This window comes from Suncus etruscus, chromosome 12 (assembly GCF_024139225.1).
Source record: "Suncus etruscus isolate mSunEtr1 chromosome 12, mSunEtr1.pri.cur, whole genome shotgun sequence".
NCBI lineage: Eukaryota > Metazoa > Chordata > Mammalia > Eulipotyphla > Soricidae > Suncus > Suncus etruscus.
The window spans coordinates 59,054,079-59,076,362 of record NC_064859.1 but is presented as its reverse complement, the minus strand read 5'-3'; the positions used below and the strand labels follow the sequence as shown (position 1 = coordinate 59,076,362).

Sequence of the window (22,284 nt, the reverse complement as noted above, 5' to 3'; positions counted from 1 at the left end):
GGCAACCAGACAAATACAGTGATCATATTAGGTTAAATTCACACTCTGTGCTTGTCATAGGCTGCAGAGTGTTAGCCCTGGCTCACCAGGGGTCTTGATTGGTTATTCAACAGACAGCTGGTTGGCATACCAGGTAGACTTCCCCACTACTCTGAATGACATGCTTGGGACACAGTGTCTGGTCTAGGCTCTCAACAAATGGGCTACTAGTATTTGCAAGTCCATGTACAACATCTTCGCAAAAGGATCACCAAGTCGAAAGGAAGTCCCTGTGCCTCTGCTGGCCCAAGACCAAAACCAGATGATTCAGCTCTATTCCCCACTCTAAGCTCCAAAGAAAGAACTGTTACTAACCAAAACTAAACTCACCCTCAAAGGGAAAAGACATGTCAGAGCTGAGACTATCCCACATGAGCACAGAAACCGTCAAAAGGCAGGCCAAGAATGCAAGTGTGGTCACGAAATCCCATCAACGAGCAGGTCAGGTTCCAGGGATATCCCACATGTGGTCACAGAATCCCAACCAACGAGCAGGTCATGGTTCCATGGCAAAGGTTCAAAGTTGGCAGAGGGCTCAGCCTTTGGGATGGCTGTGAGGGAGTGAACACTACTGAGCACTTGCTGAGTTCCTGGAACACAAGGCCTGTTTTGCAGGCAGTCTGTGGTATGAAACCAGAGGTAGGGATACAATTCATTCTGGCCCATTTCATCTTAAAGCTGCACTGACACGGCTTCCTAATCATTCAAATGGGTCTTCTGAGACACATTGACTCAATACCCCTTTAGGCTAACTTTCCAAACCAGTTCACTTTGGTGGAAAGGATATTTATACACCACTCAAAATGAATACGGGCACTTGAAACGAGATGACAATAGATAGCAAGAATTAGGATGTCCTTATCTTTAACTCTACAGGAACTAAGCAAAGGAAGATATTCAAGAGGGCAAAAAAAAAAAAAAAGATGCTCAAAGATAAAAAACAAACAAAAGCCAGGTGCTATGTCAAATGGCACAAAAATGTGTTAACTTTTTTTATTCAAAGGAATTTAGAGAAAGGTGATGGGAGAGGAGAGGTGTATGTTCAAGAGAGAACACAGGAGAAACAAAATTTTGGTAGAATGCTTACACAACTGATGGGACTAACAAAATCTAGGGGAATCACGTAACAGCAAAAACAAGCATTCATAAAGAGGGAAGAGCCCAAATTAAGGACTGAAAACCATACAATACATAGTTGCAATACAGAGCCAGAAACAGCCCCAAGAAGTTCTTGATGTGGCCCTAAAAAAAACAGTTGCCTTTATCATGAAGAGAAACAAAGCAGCCGAGGCAAGGAAAGGCAAGTCATCTAAAAAGTGCAAGCTTCCTGGTGTAGTGTTTGTAGGCTCCAGGCTTTGGACAGGTGAGTGATGCAAACTCCACCCAGGAGGTAACAGCAAGTGAACCCACCATCTGCTTCCTGCCTGCCTGCCCATCACAGTGCCCTGCAGGACAAGGAGTTTTGTAACAGTCCCTGAAGCCATAAGACTGCAAGAAATGCAGCTCTTAGAGATTGAAAAGGCCTCCAGCAGGAGGTGTGCCCAATAATGTCAGAGAGCAGAAATGATCAAGGATGTGTGTTACCCTCTATGGTAAAGATGTACTGCCAGGGAACCTTCAGAGACTGCCCATGACTCAGACTGGTACATCACAACTCTTCTACCTCATCCACTGAGCTGAGCCAGGGTGAAGAGCAAATCAGAACACAAAGAGTAGAGAACACTCAATAAATGCTAACAATGATTACTGACTCAGTGCTAAGACTCTTACAATGCTTTTCCTCCCTGGACATAACCTTTTAGGGCATTTCTAGCAGCTGGTATTTTTAGGGACATGTTCAGAGAAGCACAGAGAAAGCAACATAAGAACCAATCCTTCTTTCAAGTTATTTCTGCTTTAATAACATATTGGCTAAACATGGGCCACACGTCCCCAGACTCCAGGTACACATCCCCAGAACACAGACCTGGGATGTGGTTTCAACAGGGCCTTTCAAAGCAGGAGTTTCTGTGGCTTCCTTGAGTGATCTGCACACTTGCCCAGGCAAGGGGAAGTATCTGGCCCAAGGGGAACACAATCCTGGGGCCTGGAAGAAAGCATGAGATTCCCACTGGAGCCCACTCTTACCTATAAAAACTGCTTCCAACTAACTTGCCATTAAAAAAAAAAAAGACGAGCCAGTTTCAAAAATGTACTGTCTTCACATTTTTACAGAAAAATGAGGGCCCTCCTTTCCGGGAGTAGTGACTTGAGTCACCAAGTAAAAACCTCTAGATAAAAATAAAAATTCAGAAGACAAGACTTCAAAAAGTTATCAGAGATCTGCAGGTTAAAATAGAAATTATAAATTATAGATTTAAAAGTAGGCAATATTCAAAAAGATCACTGCAGATGTTTGAATTCAGTCATTTTTAATAAATGAAATGCACTAATAAATTGTTATTTATGTGCATTCATTTATTTATTTTTGGTTTGGGGCCCACATTCATCAGTGTTCAGATTCTACCCCTGGCTCTGCCCTCAAGGATCACTCCTGGCAGGCTATGAGGATAATATAGGGTTCTGGAGATCAAACCCGGGTCAGCTACACGCATGCAGAGTTTAGAGCCCTAGCCAATGCACTATTGCTCTTAGTCTTCACATGCATTTATTTAACTTAAGTAGCTCTAGAGGGTGGAGCAAGTGGTTTCCCCATAAGCACCTCCCATTCTCAAATTATGGGGTGGAGAGTATAAAGAAGTTAAAGCAACAGGCTATTGGTCTTCTGGTGTCCACCAGAAAGGGAACATAGTGACTTGGTCTCTTCTGCCCAAGAAATACTTTCCAGAACCTTCAGTCACTAAAGAGAAAAGGTGCCTACCAGTTCCCCTGGACTCAGAACTATACTCCACAGACACGTACCATATTTTCCAGCCTATAAGACGACTTTTGAAACAGAAAAAAAGTCAACCAAAAATTGGGGGTCGTCTTATACATCAAGTATATCCTGAAAAAGTTTCGATATGCCACTAAGCAAAATTCGTCTGGCTACTGCCACGAAACGAATTTTCCAACTCGATCCTGCACCAAACACTGCAAGGATGCTCAGACCGCCTCTCTAACTTAGCCAATCCAAGCAGGCTTTTGATGCATGCAAATTAGACAATGTTCTGTACCCGAATCTACGCTGTAAAAAGCCTGCTCAGATTGGCCAGAGTCAGAGAGGAAGTCTATTACAGTATAACCTTTGAACCTTTGCTTGTTGTGATTGGCTCACTGTGGTACATACAGTTGCAGCACAGGAACGTTCTCTCTTGTACAGCAAATCTAGGCCTAAACCTATGTTTTAACTGTAAAATTAGGGGGTCGTCTTATACACCAGAAAATATGGTACACAGTCATACACTCACACTCCATATATATATACACACAGTCACACAGTCACACATATACATTCACATATTACATATTCATATACATGTATATTCACATTCACAAATAACTTATACAAACATGCAGTCACATATAAATGCTTATACATTCACACACATAAAACTCACATTCACTTAAAACACATACCACTGAAACTGCATGGTAGGCCCAAGGCCACCACAATGGGCTGTGTATGCCCACATATGAGGTACTTGTGCCTGTTCTTCTCATCTTCCCACCCACTAAGGCTCACTCCACCTGCTCTAGATACCTGCACAGTCTCACTAAAAGCGAGCCCATCCCGTTAAAGTCAGGTAAGCTTGGGGACAGCAAAGGATATTTTTGCAATTATAATCAAGTCAGCCACTCTGAAGCCTCATCCAGAGTTTGGAGCAAGGATACAAGTCCTTTGCAGGGAAGCAAAGAGCTGTGACAGGAAGATCAGAAGATCATCAAAAAAAGGAGATGCAGTTGCATGTTCAGGAGGTAGAATTTAAGATTCCAAAGTGAACATAGAGGTCCTCACACTTGAAGAGGAATCAGAACCACAGGCTACCTATCCACCCTTTCCTAAGAAAATGAGTCGGTGGGGCCACCATGTTCTGCAAAGGGACACAGAACAACATTCCAGAACCACAAAGCCAGATGAACTCGTAACTTCCTGCACTGGATCTTACCAGGGGTGGACCTGATGCCACCCACAGCCTCTGGAAACTTCTCTTCTTCAGGCAGGACAGAGAAATCCTCCCTTTCCGAGCAGCATGCTGCCTGGAATGGACACGGGAAACCAGCTGAGATCATAGGCCCTGAGTGATGGCAGCCAGTAAAGTAAAGCAGGAGGCCCTGTCAAGGGGGCCCGACAGGCTGGAAGTGAACAGTTATCCACCTCTGCAGTGCTCCTTTCTCCCAAACAAAAACCTCGCTCTAATGATGAGAAAGAAACACACAGGAGCCTGGAACCCTGGAGCTTACTGATACCAGAAAAGGCTGAGGGACTGTCACACTCAATAAGCCCAGGAGACAAGGCTGCATGTCCAATGCCATCATGGCTAGAGGCCCAGAAAAGAGAGCACAGCAGCCATTGTAGGTAGGGACCAGAATCAGCATCCAAGCACTGGCCTGAGCTCTTCCTAGGGACCCAGGCCCACCATGTTGGATGGTGCCCACTGCCAGAAAACTGGACTTGGGAACTGGGAAGTCTAAACTAGCTCAGGGCTTTTTCTGAGATCCCTCAATCTAGTCTAGAATCCCAACATGAACAATACTTTTTAAAAAAATAGAGCTGTGCACTACATACTAAAAGGCAAAACACCCAGGAGAGCTTTTAACAACTACACACTACACTGTGGAAAAGTTACTAAAATCTCAGCCAAAAGAGATAATCACATTTATTAATGAATACTACAGAGGATGGTGACTATATATGTGACTGAAACTCAAAACTTTGGCTCTTCTTCAGAAAGAGAATATATTATGTGTGCTTCAATAGGAAAAATAATAAATGCATTGCATGACTTGGTACTCAAAAAAGCCTTGCTCTATTTAGTCCAATACAAACTTCCTGAGCACTAATAAATTCTCTTCTACTCTGATCCCTAATAGCCAAGAATCAATGCCTTTTTACTAATCTTGAAAACTACCTCAGAACTCATGTTTCAAATTAAGTTCTCATTCTCACATTCTCACATTAAATCCATTCCAACACTAAGCATTAATTAGGATGAAGGCCAGAGAGAGGGGACAGCAGATAGGGTATTTCCCTTGCATGTGGCATATTCAGATTCTATCCCTGGCATCCCATGTAGTCCCGAGCCTTCCATGAGTGATCCCTGAGTGCAGAGCCAGAAATAACCCTGAGTATTGCCAGGGGACCCCCAAATAAAAAATAATTATAGTGCATAATACCACAGGAAATCACAAACACTACTATATACTAATTCATGTCATTAAAAGTTTGGGAAAATTAAAATTGGTTTAGTGAGAAATGGAGGAAAAATCACCAATTATGATTTTAATTATTCTCAATGCTAGCATTCTATTATTTCTAAATGCTAAACAGAGTAAAATAAAAACACAAAAACTGATATGCCTTTGAGAAAGTTTCATACTGACTTGCTCAAAATGGAACAAAGGTTGAAATATTAAGTCAACTGTCTAAAACTCAGTTTTTAAAAATACAATAGTAAACATCTATAACGGACTAGAAATAGTTTATATTTAAAAAGAAATATACTTCAAACTAGATTACTAGAATATTTTTTTTAAAGGCAGTGAAGCATCTGGTCAGGACTGACTTAAAATATTCATTATGAATTCAGGCAACACAAGTAATTTGATGAAACAATCGTTTCTGGATCAAAAGTGAAAGGCATAGGCATTTGTGCCATTATCTACTTTAAAAAGGACGAAGGAAGCACTTGTGTGCAGCCCAATGCTATTTCATTCAAAGAACCAACAAGTACTTTTACTAATTTTAGTAAGAAAATAAACAGCATATAAATATTCGCTGAAAACTATATATGTGCTGACTCCAAATAAAGTGCTCATTCAAAGGATTCCTGGAGGAGAGGAAGAGGGAGAGTCAGAGACTCTGGGACACAGAGAAGCTTACAAATGACAAGTACCTTCCAGCAGGATAGCTCTGCTTTCCCAGAGCTGCATCGACAAAGAACCAAGGACCTCACCATCTTCCTCTATGTTGTCTTTAATGAATTGTACAAAGGTCTTTCTCTGCACTTCCAGGACCCCATCTTTGTACTCTCAAAGTACCTGGCTTGGCAGATGCCCAGAAAGTGCCTTGCTCAGAGCTGACACTCAAAATATTTATGACAACCCAAACTGTGAATCAGATTGGAATAAATAATGTGGTTTTTTTCCTGCATCTCCAGACTTTTAGTACTTCAGGAAAAAGGGTGCTTCAGGAAAAAGCTACTTAAAATGTCACACATACATCAATCAGTTCCTAATATTAGGAACTTAGCCTTGGAAGAAACTCTTATAAAACTGTACAGTTCACATTTTTAGGCAAGGAAAAATAGCTATAAAGTCCTTTAAACATTAGGGTGGGTAACCCCATCTGTCACAGAACACCAAACAGAGGTAATAGAGGTAATAGAGGGACTAAAAATCAAGTAGTTAACTTTAGCTAAATTAGCAGCAAGTAAAAGAAGAATCTACACCATTGTCCTCATCTGAAGCAAGATTTTAGAAATTCAAATGTAGTCCAGCTAGGAATAAAGGTCCGAATAATACAACTCTAATCCTGCTCTTATTGGAACCATGAAGACAAGTAATCACTATGCAATGATATTTAATTTATTTTAAGAAAAGGAGATTTGGGGCTAAGGACATGTGTGATTCAATGGCAAAGTATTTGACTTGTACATGTGAAGGCTTCAGTTCAACTTAGCAAAATAAAAATAGAATACATTTCAACATAAACTCAAATCCTCAGCCAGTGCCTGACTCTCCAGCTCTACTTCAGGGGCACATCAACACAACCCAGAACAGAGGTTCTATTTATGAGTGGGTCTCAGAACTCCAGCTCAGCCAACACGGGACCCTGGTAAGTAAATCCCTGGACCCTGGGTGCACAACATAGCAGTGGAGTAACACTGCTATGTAACACCTGCACCAATCCTGTAATGAGTTCAGAAGACAGCAGAGGTTAAAGCCCTTGCCTTGCAAGAACCAGAGGCAGTGTCAGGCACTGTATACAGTCCCCTAAGCTCAGGCATTATCCTGAGCACAGAGCCAAGAAGTCCAGAGAATAGGCAGATGTAGGACCAAAACTTTAAAAAAAAAAAGAAAAAATTAAATGATAAAAACATATACAAATAACAGATTTACATATACAAATTCACATTTACATATATAAATAACATATACAAATACAATCTCGTAGCCCCTACCTTCAGCATTTTTAAGTCTGTCTAAAGAGTTACTATGAATTTTTCAGACGTCTTTCTCTGATGGGAGGATTAAAGAAAACAAGAAGTTGATTGTACTTTTAATGATCTTCACCAAGTTCAAAAATATACAAAGTGCTGATTGCTGTGTTTATCCTAGTCACAGAACTGAAGAGAAGAGATAAGAAATAACACAGCAAAGAAGGAAAAGCGAAGAACAGGAAATGATTTAAACAAAACAGATAAAGATAAAACCCAGAGAACTGTCATCCTTCTTTCCTAGTAAGTGGCTACTGGGAAAGAGAAAGAAGAGCACCACAGCCAACACAAACCAGCATGCTGGAGAGGCAGCTCCAAAGCAGACTAACAGCCAAATGATCATTTCCCCTGCTCTTTCCCTCGAGAAGGTGCAATTTGGTGATATTTTTGTTCTGTCTCTCCTTAAGAGTTTATTTTAGAAATGTACAAAGAAGAAAATAAAACACTCAAAAGCTAACAGATGTGACCAGCTCAAAGATTAGCAGGCTGAACCTGTAATCCTAAAAACTTTAGGAATAACAAAAACATGTTTTTCTTGGGACAATTGCCAATTGAAAGGTCTTTTTCTTTGCTTTGCTTGTTTGTTTGTTTGTTGATAACCACACCAGTGGTGCTCAGGGCTTACTCCTGGCTCAGCTCTCAGAAATCACTCTTGGTAGTACCAGGGACTGGCGTTAACTTCCACAAAACAGTTGAAATAAGGTATTTGGGGTACAGGGTTGCCCATGCACTAATACAATGCTGAGTACCCCTGAGAATTCCCCCAAATACCAGAGCTCTGCCCAGCTAGGACTCTACCAGAGAACTTCTCTGGGCATTACCAGATGTCCAAGTGGATGAAGTTGTGCCTAGTTAGGAATCTCTGATATAGTATCCAGATTTGGAAGCTCAAGCCTCAGTTAAATTTCTAAAAATACTAGACTTTGGGGATCAGATATAGTGCAAGGGTTAAGGTGCATGCCTTCCGCATTTCATTCTCAGCATGACAGGGATTCTAAGTACCACTGCATATAGCACTGGAAGCCCCCCTCCCCTCACTGCTGGGTAGTCCAGACAGATCCCAAACTGCAGCCCCCCATTCTTAGGTCCTTACATTGAAACACTGGCCTACTTAGAAACACCAAGATGGGCCCTCAGGCCTTCAGGGGCTCTTAGGGAGACCCTCCCACCAACAGATACATGTGTCTATATTAAAATTTAAAGGCAAGTTATTGTGCTTGCAGAAGGGAATTGCTTCTATTTTTAAAGCCAAATCTGACAGTGAGATCAAGAATGAACAGGAGGTTCTAAATATTAATGTGTAGTATGTTAAAACACATTTTCCTCTCTTTTGGCATGCAACTCTCCCAACCTGAGACATGAAGAAAAATCAAGTCTATTTCTTATGAACAGCAGAAAGAGGGTCACTGATCAGGGCTCAGCAGAGTAGGTACCTTGAACAATTAGGCAACAACATATTAAATACTTGAGCCTTAATCTATGATCAGTCAACAGAGCTTCAGTTCCTTAGCAGCTCCCATTGAAGGCACCCATTAGAAGGCACCCATTGAAATTGCACAAGAAACCTCAGGAGCACAGATAAAGAAGACAGGTGGACACCAGCTGCCTTCGCACTACGTGATCAGGCAAATGAGTGAGTCACATGACAATATGAACAAGACAGAAACACAAGAGAATCTGTTTTTATACCATCCTAGTCAGACAATGCTCCTTTAGAAAGGTAACTGATGGGGCCAGAGAGATAGCATGGAGGTAAGGTGTTTGCCTTTCATGCAGAAGGTTGGTGGTTCAAATCCCAGCATCCCAAATGGTCCCCTGAGCCTGCCAGGAGCGATATCTGAGCATAGAGCCAGGAGTAACCCCTGACCCAAAAACCAAAAAAAAAAAAAAAAAAAAAAAGGTAACTGATGAAAACTCACTTTTCATCTTTAGCAGAGATTCCTAAAACTGTGTCTCAAGCAACTTCCTGGATCTCTAAAAACAATATGCTTGCAGTTTTTCATATCACTGTCTCCAAGCCAGATTCCCTGCTAGATGGGGAGGATCCTTCTGTTATCAGTACAGACCTCCCCTACCCATCCACATTTAGAAACCAGGACATAGCTTATTAAGTGCTTTTCCTACAGAGGACCCAGCTCGCATAAAAGGGTAACTGCTTCTCTGCACCACAGCCAGGCTCAAAAGTCACATGATTAAATAATCCAGGGTTGGGTTGAGTCCTGAGAGATAGTACAGCAAGTACAGTGCTGGCCTTACACACACACACACACACACCCCGCTTCTGGCTGCACCACTGTGTTTAAGGAGCTACACACACACACACACACACACACACACACACACACACACACACACACACACACACACACACACACACACACACACACACTGTTTAAGGAGCTGCCTAAGCTGCAGCCATCTGATACTATTGTGTTTCCCAGGCCGGGGCAAGCAGCAACTTTTTCTGCAGGACGGTATAAAACTCCACCACCACCTGCTCTGTGAAATGATCTGTGTGATAAACCCACAGTGCACCCAAGAGAAAAAGCAGATTAGGATGTTGCAGCAGAACTCACCAGGAATGGCAGCCTGTGCCCAAATTCCCACTGAAACCCCAAAACGACCACCTGCCCAGCTACTTGGCCTGGCCTCTGTTGGCCTGAGACTCAAGGCCGTACTGGGGTTCTTTACCATCTACATACAGTACACAAGTACCCCAAGGAAAGGAAATGTCTGGCCCAAACCATCCAAATCCTGGCTCCCAAGTGCCCAATAAGCACCAGCTACCAACAATAATATTTCAGGAAAACACAGAAACAGCAGCTCAAATGTACATGGCAAGGTTTTCCCTCCAAGAGGGCAAATGGAAGAGAGAGAAAACATTGGTTGGGGACACCTCCCCAACACGGAGCTAGAGCTGCACTGGATACCCACTTCCAGGTCCACACTCAAACTGGAAAACCAGCACCCACAAACCAGAAAATCACACATTGCTTATAGCACTACTCCAAAGCCCTCATGTGAGGTTCCCCCCCACATCATGATCCTCTGAGAGGCACCAACTTGCAAGCAAGTGTAGGTCCTGCACCTGAGCCAGGCACCCCCAGTGCAGACGCTCATTTCCCAGGAAGATGGCTCAGCCATCTGAGAACTCCGGCCTTTGGGAAGAAGGAGGGGGGCCAGGAGGCCAGACCTCCATTTGGTGATAATCCTGAAACCATACCACTGTGGTAGAACCATGGGACAGCTGTGAGTGAAGCAAATTCTTCCTTCCCAAGGCTTGGGCCCCTAGAAACTGGCTGCCAAGGAATTCCCCAGAATGAACAGATTGCCATTCGCCACTGTCACTGACCCCTCAGTATTCCCCAAACCATCATGAAACCTGACAAAATATGGCTGTTCATGTATTTTCAGGCATATCTCAAAGGAAGTGACAGTCGCTGAGAATAGCAGGTAGAGAGTAAAGATATGGCATCCATGAGGGCTGGGCAAGCAAAGAGTTGCGGCCCTGGACTCAATCTCTGAGGCAAACACACTGTTGAGTTCTAGATTTCTTTCTCTTTCTCTTTCTCTTTCTCTTTCTCTTTCTCTTTCTCTCTCTCTCTCTCTCTTTCTCTTTCTCTCTCATTCTCTCTCTCTCTTACCTCTCCTCTCTCACACACAAACACACATGTGCAGAAACACACACACACATACAAGACTGTCTTCCATTATCTAAGAGATAAAAATACAAAGTAAACACATGTGATCTTTCTGAGACGATTAGGAGAGTGCTATTTTGTATAAAGTGCTTGGAATAGTAATTACAAAGTGTGGAACATCTATTCCCAGAAAGAGTCACACTCTCCTTAAAAAAGTAGCATGCAGCACTGGGGACCCAGTTCTATGGTGCAGGGTCAGCCTGGGATGTTTCACACCAGCAATTCAACTGAACTCTAGAATCCAAAACATATTTAAAATATTTGTAAAATGCACTTAAATCTTCTTGATAAGGAAAACTACACTATTCCTTGCATCTATATAGATCATATCTCAGACACTGACAAATGGCAAATAGCATTATCATCGTCACTCTATGTAATTTCTGCTTTTCTGCTAGGGGAAGGGAGGCCCATACCTGGCCATACTCAGGGTTTACTCTTGTCTCTGCACTCAGGAATGACTTCTGGTGGGTTCCTCATACTCGATGCTGAGGACTGCCCTATCTGCTGCACTATCAGGTGTCCAGTACCTGCTATACCATCTCTCTCACTCCTTCTGCTAAGATTTTTTTTTCCTCTTTACTCTGTTACTTAAAGTTTGGAAAACACAAGAAAAAGTGAAACGGATGGATGGTTTTTGTTCATTTGGTTGGTTGGCTGGTTTTGGGGCCACACCCAGTGACACTCAGGGGTTACTCCTGGCTATGTGCTCAGAAATCGCTCCTGGCTTGCAGGACCATATGGGACATATGAGACACCAGGGGATTGAACCATGGTCCATCCTAGGTAAGCGCGTGCAAGGCAAATGCCCTACTGCTTGCGCCACCGCTTTGGCCCCAAATGAAATAGATGTGGTGAAAAAATGAAGGAGACACCAGCCCCCTTGGATCAATAGCCATGAGCTCCACATGGATCCTGAACCAACACAGACCCTGTAGTGGAAACTCTAACACAACTCCCAGGAAGAGACTGTATAAATACAGGAAGAGGGATCGACTGGCTCATCCCAGGATTCCCTAAGATCACCAGGAGAAAAAGAAACATTTTAGATTTTATTGGGTTAAAAAAAACAACAAAGAGCAGCATTGTTTCTTCAGAACCTTTGAGGAAGCGCCTGGGGCAGTGGCCTGGTTCTCCCAGAACAGGGAGAGCAGAGCTCTGGACAAACACCTCCACTGGCCTTTACAGGGAGATTGGGCCAAGTGACAGTCTCCTCACCTCTCCTCCAACAGAGGTACGGCTCCCCTCTGAGCAACAAAGTAACACAGTAAATATGCCCACTAGGACAAAAGTACCCCAACCCCAAATCAGTCCCATTATACAAACGTCTTGAGAGACAGATTCTACATTGTGGACTATTTTTCTGCATTCACAATTGGTATGCAGCCATTTGCAGAACTGTTGGTAGTGACCTGGAAGGAGGGATTCATAAAAGTGGGGCGTAGAGAGGGGAGCTGGGCTTTTGCAAGCACGCATGTCACACATAGGGCTGTGACACAGATCAGAGAGCCATTTCTGTGGACCAGTGCCAGATGGGAATATTATTAGAGTACAGTGAGCAGGGTGGTTGGCAAGTGTGGTTATTTCCACAATCCAAGTGAAAGAGTTAAAAATAGAGCAGAGCAGGACTCGGAAGAGAGACATCTTTGGGAGGTAAAATCAATAGGATTTGGGATTTAGAAGATGAGGAAAAATTCAAAGATGACAGAGTAGGTCAATGATATTAACTGAAAAGACAGCCAAGTAAGGAGATGGGCTGGTGCTGAGAGGAGTCCTCAAATAAGGACTAATAAAATAAGTAATAAATAAATATATAATGAAATCTAGGAGATTCCGATCTACTTACTTGAGGAAGGAAGCAACTGCTACATAATCAGCCAAGCGTTTGATCAGCCTCATCCACTGCTATGGGCAGGCCTGCTATCAGCAGCAGCTCCAGGATTAAGCCTGCTGTGACCACATCTAGGGCAGGGGAGCCTTTAGGAAGGCACAGAGGGAAAGGTTAAGTGAGTCCTTGATCCATCTAAGTGTCCTTCTAATCAAGACCCAGGAAGAAGGTCCAGGCAGAAACACTTGAAAAACCAGGCCATCTAGATGCTGGAAAGAAAGACTTATCAGAGATGAAATTGGCCAGCTCCAGGAACTTGGACTTTCCAGAACCCAGTACCCTGAGAGAGATGCCCACAAACTCATCAGGGAAGCCAGAGCTGACTAATGTGTACAAGTCACTCAAACAAGCCCTCCTCAACCCAGAGATCCTCAGGTTATATGAGATCAGATCAACAAAGCCAGGACAGATGAACTAAAGTGCTCCTATCTACCTGTCTCAATGGCTCATCTTCAGGGCCCATGTACACACACACTCTGTTCATGCCCCTACATCTGCCAGTGGCAAACTGGCAAGATCCTTCACCTTGAAATTAAGAGGATTGTTCCCATAAAAAAAAAAAAAAAAAAAAAAAAACTATTTCCAGCCCCTTACAAGGTGTTTTCTCTAGATCCTGCTCATTAGCAAAAGCATAGGGCCCTAAAGGAAGAATGTAAGTTCAATCATTGCCACCTCTTACCACCATGCTGAGCCTCAGATTTCCTCACCCAGAAATGAGACCTGACACCTGTTTTCCGTGTTCTTGCAAGTAAGAGACAAGAAGGCCTAGATAAAAAGCATGCTGTAAACAATTAACATCTATACCAGTATTAATGTCTAGTATGCTTCTGTTAGAGAAGCATACTTCTGGCATTTCAGATCTCCTTAGATGGCCAACAAAGGCAGCCAACTTTCTAAAACTGGCCCAGAGGAAGACAAGTGTGTGAACTCCAAGTACTTCTCAAACTTAAAAAAATAAATAAATAAATAAAATATCATTAAAAATGTTTAACAGTAGGGGCCGGTGTGATGGCTAAGCTGCAGGGCATTTGTCTTGCACATGGCTGACCCAAGACTGACCTGGGTTTCGATTCCAGGCATCCCATGTGGTCCGTCCCCCAAGCCAGAAGTGATTTCTGAGAGTAAAGCCAGGAGTAACCTCTGAGCGTCACCGGGTGTGGTCCAAAAAGCAAAACCTGAGCAGCTTCTGGGTTTACAGTTAAGACTAGAGAGTCACACTATCCAGAGTCGAGTCAGAAGCCATCATTTCTGTGTTTTATTTCATGCAACACCAAAACCACAGATGATTATTAGACAGATCACTTACCCAACCAAAACGTCACTGGACTGAATTCCCCCACCCTCGGAACATCCTGAGAGCAAATCTTCCCACCATACCCACCTTCCCACATATTCTGTGCAGAGCACAAGATTGTGGGTTGATTTTTTTGGTGGTGGTTGTTACTTTGGTTTGATTTGGGGCCACACCCAAGAGTGCTCAGAGATTACTCCTGATTCTTTGCTCAGGGATCACTACTGGTGGGCTCCAAGGACCTCTGGGGTGTTGGAGGTCAAACCTGGGTCAGCCTTATACAGGGCAAGTATAAGGATCCACTCTACTATTGCCCTGACCCTCTGAGTCTCTCTGATCACAACCTGGTGGAAAGCCTGAGCACAGTAACATAGCCAACCATTATTTGTCGATCATCAGTAGGTATAAGGTATAAACACAAAGAAATTGGAGGGCAGATTGTGTGAAGGTAAAGGCCAGGGTTTCATTTCTGGCTGGGGGAAAGAAGGCACAGGAAAGGTGGTCTGAAGGCCAATGAGTCACCCAAACTATGAAGACTTGCTGTGTGTCCATCAGGAAGGATGCAGAGGCTGCTAGGCAGGCTCTGAATACACCACAGCAGGGATGATGTTGGGGCTAGTAAAAGCGATGGGAAAGGTAGACAATTAAGATTTTTTAATAGCCAACAGCAACAAAAATGTCTGACAAAAACCAAATTAAGTCATAGTGAATACTCCAAAGCACAACAACATTTTTTACCTCACTAGCTGCCAGGTCGGAGATTACATGGAAGTGTGTGAGTGTCAGGGAAAGAGCCAGGGTGTTAATGTTGAATGAGACCTTCAGAAACTTAGGCACACAGTGGTACCTGTTCAAAGTGAAATTCAGCAAAGGTGCACCTTTTAAAATTGGGCATCAAAATAGCCTAATGAAATCAACTGCGTTTTGATTTAAAATTTTTAATAATCCCATTAAAAAGGTAAACTTGCCCCCCTTTCAAGTTGCTTTAACTCACATATTTACTTAAGCAATGCATGTTATGTTGTTTCTAGCCAGCTTAGGCCTTTTAGAAACATGCCATAAAGGGTTTCCATCCTGCCATTTGAAGAAATGGAATTTAGAGCACCATTTGCAAGCCCTTTACACAGGGAAAAAATATAAGCAGCAAGTTATGCAGACTTCCCAGTTCGACTCTGAAAAAGGTTTGCTCACTAGCTTCCCAAAAGGCACTCAGAGCTTTCCCCTCCAATTCCACACCCAGCCCTTTAGTCTTTAGCCCAGCCAGACTCAAACTCAGTAAAGTCAGAGAACCCTGTCCACAAGCCCGCTGACCCTGGGAGCATGCAGAGGCGTGCGGGCTGCCCCAGTACAAGAAACAGGATAGGCCTGCAAGTCTTCCAGGTAATGACAGAGCCTGCTGGGTCCTTTCACTGTTATCCAGTTCCTGCACGCACAAGGAAGACTTCCTGAGTGCTCAGTGGATGAGAATGCACTTCTCAGAGAGGAAAAGCTCCCTAATCCTCCAAGGCAAATGATGACAAGGAGGGGTCACAGAGGTCAGGGAAGAAGAGAATTTAAGGAGAGAGCCTGTAATAAGGCAGAATTCAAGGCCTGGATACTAAGCACAGCTACCTAAGATGATGCCTTCAACAAGCCCAATTGTGCAGTCTCTCAAGTCTAAGGTGGGTGATGAAGCAGAGTGCTCCACTGACAGCCTATATATTACATGCTTCACTTGTGCCAGGATGTACATGCTTGTGCCAGGATTCACTTGTGCACAAGGATCGTCCTATGATCCTATGGAGGCTTACTCTGAACCATGAGGCAGGAAGAGAGGTGGAACTGAAGAGGGGGTGTAAGTTGGGCACCTCCACTGCTGACCATTGCCTAAGGTCTCCGTTTCGGTCTACAGCAGAAGCAACCACAGCACCACTGAGACCTGAATGCTTCTAGCAGAACTAACCAAGCTGGCAGCAGAGAGCGAGACCTGACAGAATCATCCCTCAGGGGCCACATTGGAAGCTCATTGCTGTCTTCTCAAGAAATTAGACTCAAGCAGCTCATGTCCAACATACAGTGCCCAGCTTCAGGGCCGGTCATTGTTTTCATGGATGTCCACTGACCTCCAGTCTCAGGAGAAACTGTGCATTGTTCTGAATCCTGTTATTAATTCACGTTTATCTTGGAACGCTGGGTAGCTAGCAGAGCAAGCAAAGTTTAGATCTGTTGCGATAAGTTAAAATAGCTAGGGTTCGTTTCAGTGACAAGGTGTTGCAGACTTGAAAAGCACCGATGCTAACTAATAATGTATGAAACACGCCCTGAATTACTCTCATTTCCCCCAAAATCCCTCCCCAAAGAGTAGGGAGAAAGTGGGAACCCGACCTACACCAAGAAGGGGCTCTCCCACCGGTAGGTCCAGAGCAAGTCACTCCACTGGCCCCTTAGGGTCCAATACCTCCGGAGGTCAAAGTGTGCACCTGGCTAAGATCTTAGGCTCCTGAGATCTGGACTTGGGGGGGCCTGTTTAAGCTCAGCACAGAAGAGGCATACACAGTTGGCAGGTTCCATCTCATACCTGATGGCAACATTAACCAGTCCCGTTCAAAAGGTCAATGCACACCTGAATTTTCTAAAACGGCTTCCCCAGTTCCAGCCTCGCCCCTAAAGCTTCAGCCTGGGGTTGAGGGGTGCCTGCAGGGATAGCGTGCAATGGCAACAAGACCTTTATTGTCCTGGAGGAGAAGGCGATCACCGTCCACACCAAAGCCGCATCCACAAAGCCCAGAAGCAAAGCAAAGCAGAGCAAAGCAAAGCAAAGCGCGCTCCGCCGCGAGTTGTCAGCCGAAGAACCGAGCTTTCAAAGTCGCAAGGCAAGGCGAGTGACTTTCGGGGCGCACCGCAGGAAAGGGAAGATCCCACAGAGGGGGGAAAAACTTTGTTCCCGGCAAAGGGGGGGAGGAGGAGGTTCGGAACGCAGCATGGCACGGCGAGCACCGCCCCGGAGCCCGGTGACAGCCACCCGCCGCAGTTGCCACCGGCGCGGCGCAGCAAGTTCGGGGAGTCGAGCTCGCGTCCCCTCCAACCCCAACCCGATCGGGCGCCCCACAGGCCCCCGGGGAGCACCGCGCGAGCTTCCCACCTCCGTCCCGGGGAGGCTCCCGCAGGCTCCCGGCGCCTCCGGCCCCGGGGAAGGGCGCGCGCGCGGGCCGGCCCGAGGAAAGGGTGCCAGGCCGCGGCGCCCAGATCAAGCGGCGATGGGGCGCAGAGGGGGCACCCCCAGTCCCGGCTCGAGCACGCGCTGCGCCCAGCCCCGTCCTCCAAGCGTGCAACTCCGCGGCACGGCGCGGCCCAAGTTTGCACCCCCGCCCCGCGCCCCGCCAGCCGCCGCTCACCTCGCCCTGGGCCGCCCGTCCGCCGCTCCGCCGAGGCCCGCCCGGAGGGGCAGCGGCGCGCGGGACCCGGGCGTGGGACCCGCCCAGGCGCCCGCCCGCCCGCCGCCCGCCGCTCTTTGTCTGCGCCGCGCCCTCCTCCTCCCGCCGCCGCTCCGCACGCGCGGCCGGGTGCGCACCGGTGCGGACGACCCCCGCCGGCTCCGGAGCGGGCGCAGCGAGCCCTCCCCGCCGCGCCGCCCGCCCGCCCGCCGCCTTCTCGGCCGCGCCGCTCCGGCCTCCAGATCCCGCGGCGGCAGCGGCGGCGGCGGCGGCGGCGGCGGAGGCGGCGGCGGAGGAGGCGGCGGCGGCGGCGGCGGCGGCAACGACCCTCCCCCGGTGCGCAGCGCCGCCCACTCGCGCGCTTGCTCCTCCCCCTCGAAGCTCCGCCCCTGGTCATCGAGGTCACGCCCAGGGGCGGAGCCATTCCGGGGCGGAGTCGCCGTCGCGTGTGGCCACGCCCAGGGGTGGAGGCAGGCGCGTCGTGAGCCACACCCAGGGGTGGAGCCAGCCGGTGGCACCGTGGAGCCACGCCCAGGGTCAGAGTCGGCCGCACAGTGTAGCCACGCCCAATTGGCCCAATTGGTGGATCCACGCCCAAGGGCGGGGACAGTCGCGCCGCGAGGCCCCACCCACCTGGAGACGCGCGCGGGTATCCCAGGCCCGAGCCTGCCCGCTCGCCTTTTCTCTGTGCCCCACTCTGTTTGTCGTGACATCTGTTTACTCCTCCCAAGCCGACCCTCTGCGACTCCGCGGCACCCCCAGGCTCGAATCACTTTCCTCGCAGGATCCGAGCACATCCGAGCCCCCCGCGTCCCTCCAGGCTCCCGGGTTTGGACTCCTGGAGGGGGGCTGAGGCTTGTAAACACTCCCCTGGAGGTGAATGGAGAATGGGCTTGAGAGAGATAGTGCGGGATGAAGGGTGCTGGCCTGGCCAGGTAAGGGTGTGGCTGTGAACTTAAGTTAGCAATGGAGCTGGACACATCTGGGCAGAGGTGCCCAGATGTCTGGCCCCAGTCTCCTGCCATACAGTGTCCCAAAAGAAAATACTACTAGTGTGGCTGGACCTTCTTGGAATGCTAAGAAGTTCCAAGGCTGGATCTTGAGGTGACTCCTTCCAAGAGGCTTTTGCTGGAGGTAGCGCTGATCCTAGGGGTCAGGACTTTGTCCTTTGATTTCTTCTTCCGCTTCTTGTCCCCCCCCCCCAAGAAAATCCCCCTATGGGAAGCCGACAGACCGGTGGAGTCACCGTGCGGTGAAAAAGCTCAAGCTTTCTTTTTCTAGCTGTCACCAGCAAAGGTGGTGACAATGTTCCCTTCCCTCCAGCGAAGCCCCTGCTTGTAGGCAATACTAGGAGGTAGCTGAATGGAAGAAGGTGGTGAGCACTCCTCATAGAGTCCAAGTCCCCAAAACAGCCTCTATCTGTGAAGAAGCTGCTCGCTTAACTATGTACCACTGAAACGTATCTCTGTACATCCCTCTCTGTTTTCAGATGCACAACTTAATGTGGGTTGTCAGCAAAGTATAAATAAAGTACCCTATTGAGTTCTAAGCATGCTCTAGATCTCATCCACCAACATCCTTTGTTTTGGGGCCACATCTAGTGGTATTCAGGGATTAGTTTGGCTCAGGGATCAATATTAGTGGTGCTTGAGGAATCATATGGAGTGCCTGGTATAGATCCCAGTTTGGCCATATGTAAGGCAAGCTCTACCCACTGTACTATTTATTGCTCAGGCCTCTAGGTTCTTGCGATCTTTTTGTTTTGTTTTGTTTTGTTTTTGTTTTGGGGCAGCACCGGGTGGATCAGGGGTTACTCCTGGCTACGTGTTCAGAAATCGCTCCTGGCTTGGGGGACCATATGGGATGCCAGGGGATCAAACTGCTGTCCATCCTAGGTCAGCCACGTGCAAGGCAGATGCCCTCCCGCTGTGCCACCACTTCAACCCAGTTCTTGGGATCTTTAAGCAAAAGTGATGAGCAGTCCCTCTTGTAAGCCTGGCCTTCTTCATTGTCACAAGGAATGTATGTTTCCAGTACATATGGTACTAATCAGGAAACAATGTTGAACAATATCCCATTATTTGGGAGCCCTACTGTCCTTTTCAGTGTAGCATTTGTTTCTGTTACTAGTTTCCTCCCACTGCCTCCATAGATGCATAAATGGAAATGCTAGAAGTCCTATCAGCCTGACCTTACCAAACCAGTTCATCTGATCCTTTCCTGTTCAAGGACCCTCCTCCAACTCCCAACTATCTCCACGTTTCCCCCACCACCACCAGACACCCCACCTTCAGCAGCGGATTTGAGCCTGTCCTCTCAGGGGGGGGGGGGGGTGAAGTCCTAAAGTCTTTGTTCCTAGTGGGCAACTTAACAAAACTTGAAACAGAAATCAAGGTCTCTGCTCTCTAAAAACTCTAGGAGACAGTTCTTTTTTTTCTTTCTTAAAATCTCATTATAATTCATGTAATAGGGTTACAAAAGTATTCAATTTTCTGGGGCCAGAGCAATAGTGCAGCGGTAGGGTATTTGCCTTGCACATGGTTGACCCAGGACAGACCTTGGTTCGATCCCCGGCATCCCATATGGTCCCCCGAGCTTGCCAGGAGCGATTTCTGAGTACATAGCCAGGAGTAACCCTTGATTGTCACCGGGTGTGGCCCCAAAACCCCAAAAAAATATTCAAGTTTCTAGAATTGATGTGCTGTGGGTAGTGTCCCACCAGATTTCAGATGCCCACAGCCTGGCATGAGAACCTGTATTTGCCTAGACTCTGTTGTGTTGAAGTAACAAAGACAGAGAAAAAAAAAAAAAAACAATGTAAACTTGTCTCCCATCAGCCTTCCATGACAATCTATCTCAATTCAATCAAACTTATTTAGCATATTTCTATGTAAAAGACATTATTAAAATTCAGGGGGGGATCAATTGAATTTTGCATTTGCAGGAGGAAGGGGACACACATCTGTTGGTGCTTAGGTCTTAGTCCTAACTCTGAACTCTGGCATCAAACCTGGTGGAACTGAGGGATCATATGTGGTACTGAGAATAAAATACTGGTCAGATATGTGCAAGACAAGTGTCCTAACCCCTAGCTCCTATGTTATCTATCAAAGCCTTCAAGTCATATTTTGATTTTGTGGGAAGTGTAATACTAGTGCAACACCAGTACATAAATAACTAATGAGAAGTTGAATGTGAAAAGCACTTATCAAAGCCTTTTCTGAGACTGTGTGGAAGTTTTTGGCATTAGGAATGGTCCTTGAGACATATGCAGTGGGTAACAACCAGTATTCTACACTCTACCTCTATTCTCCTTGGTTTGAGGTCTGACAAATGGCAGGAAGAGTGGGGTTCCCATATCTAATTCCAAGAACCCTTGGGATTGAAAGTCTGGAATTGACTAAAGGAAGCCTTGCACTTAGAACTTGGAAACCAGAATGGGTAGCAAGGAGAAGTGATGACAAGATTCCATTTGTTTTACTGGAAAGATCACCAAACTTCCAGACGTCTTTAGCTTGCTCTATCTTACCCCATTCTTTTGGTTCCTCCAGACCCTCAGAATGACTTGATATCCTCCAAAAAATGTCCATTTAGACATCTTCTGAGACTGAATGCTAAAAACTAGAGTAATTTAAAAAGTAAAGACCAAGGGGAAGGAGTTTAGAACTCTAAAAGAGAGATTAGGAATTGAATGGACTTCAAGAGACCAGGGACTGCCCAAATTTGCTTCACTGGAGAAAGGGTGACTAAAAGATCAGAATTTGGGCTGTAATCCAGGATCAGAGTTCTGTTGGGAAGAGCTGATAAAAGTTTGCTTTACTTCAAGAGTTAGTAACCAAAATGGTGCAGAAGGAGTTGAATATGGAAATGGTCTAGGAGAAGCTGAGTAGAAAGGCTTCAACAGAATTGAGCTGATTGGCCATGGAGTAGGGTTGAAAAAAAGGGAGAATGGAAGTCAAACATAATCAGTTTAATCTAAGCATTCAGAAATGATGATGGGATCAATATTAGAAATAAAATAGATGAGTCCACTGATTTGTGAGGGATAAATAGTTCTGGTTGTGCATTTTCATTTAAATGTAATGACTGTCAATCATGAACTTATTACTTAAGGAGGCTTTGTGGGAGGTACACAATAAATAATTCACAATCCCAACCTTCCAGTGAATTTTTACTAAAAAGTAGCTACCAGGTGCCCTTTTAGTGTCTTCACTGGGTTAATGAGCCTTATTGTTCTCTATGGTCTCTTCCATCTTGAAAAGTCAGAAACACTTGAGATCAAGGACCATGTCTTATTTCCTTCTGGAATTCAGCACCTTTCCTGATCTCATACAAACAAATATTTGATAAACTCTTATGGATAGATGGAAATTCCACACATGTATGAATTTCTCAAAGGGAACAAAGGTGATTGGATATTGGTGCATAAACCTAAATAGGGACCTTTATGCACTTAGCACAAGCATTTTGAAGCAAATACTGGTGAACTTGAAGATTTCATTTCATCAACCTAAGAACAGGAAAAAGGAACAGAGATATGAAATGTAAGGTGGCCTAATAATTTTTTACCAAACTCCTGAGTAGGAAACTGGCT

The 22,284-nt window shown here is 45.7% G+C and overlaps 1 protein-coding gene and 1 long non-coding RNA gene across 2 annotated transcripts in view; one reads left to right on the top strand and one right to left on the bottom strand.

The window, feature by feature from the left end:
* NCK2 (NCK adaptor protein 2) overlaps positions 1-17,721 on the bottom strand; it is a 129,406-nt gene extending 111,685 nt beyond the window's left edge. Inside the window, exon 1 of the mRNA XM_049784425.1 lies at positions 17,652-17,721. The gene's annotated coding sequence lies outside the window, so the exon portion shown is untranslated. The remainder of the gene's footprint in view (positions 1-17,651) is intronic.
* The window catches only part of LOC126024022 (uncharacterized), a 338,976-nt gene that overhangs the window by 60,021 nt on the left and 256,671 nt on the right, over positions 1-22,284 (top strand). The window lies entirely within an intron of this gene.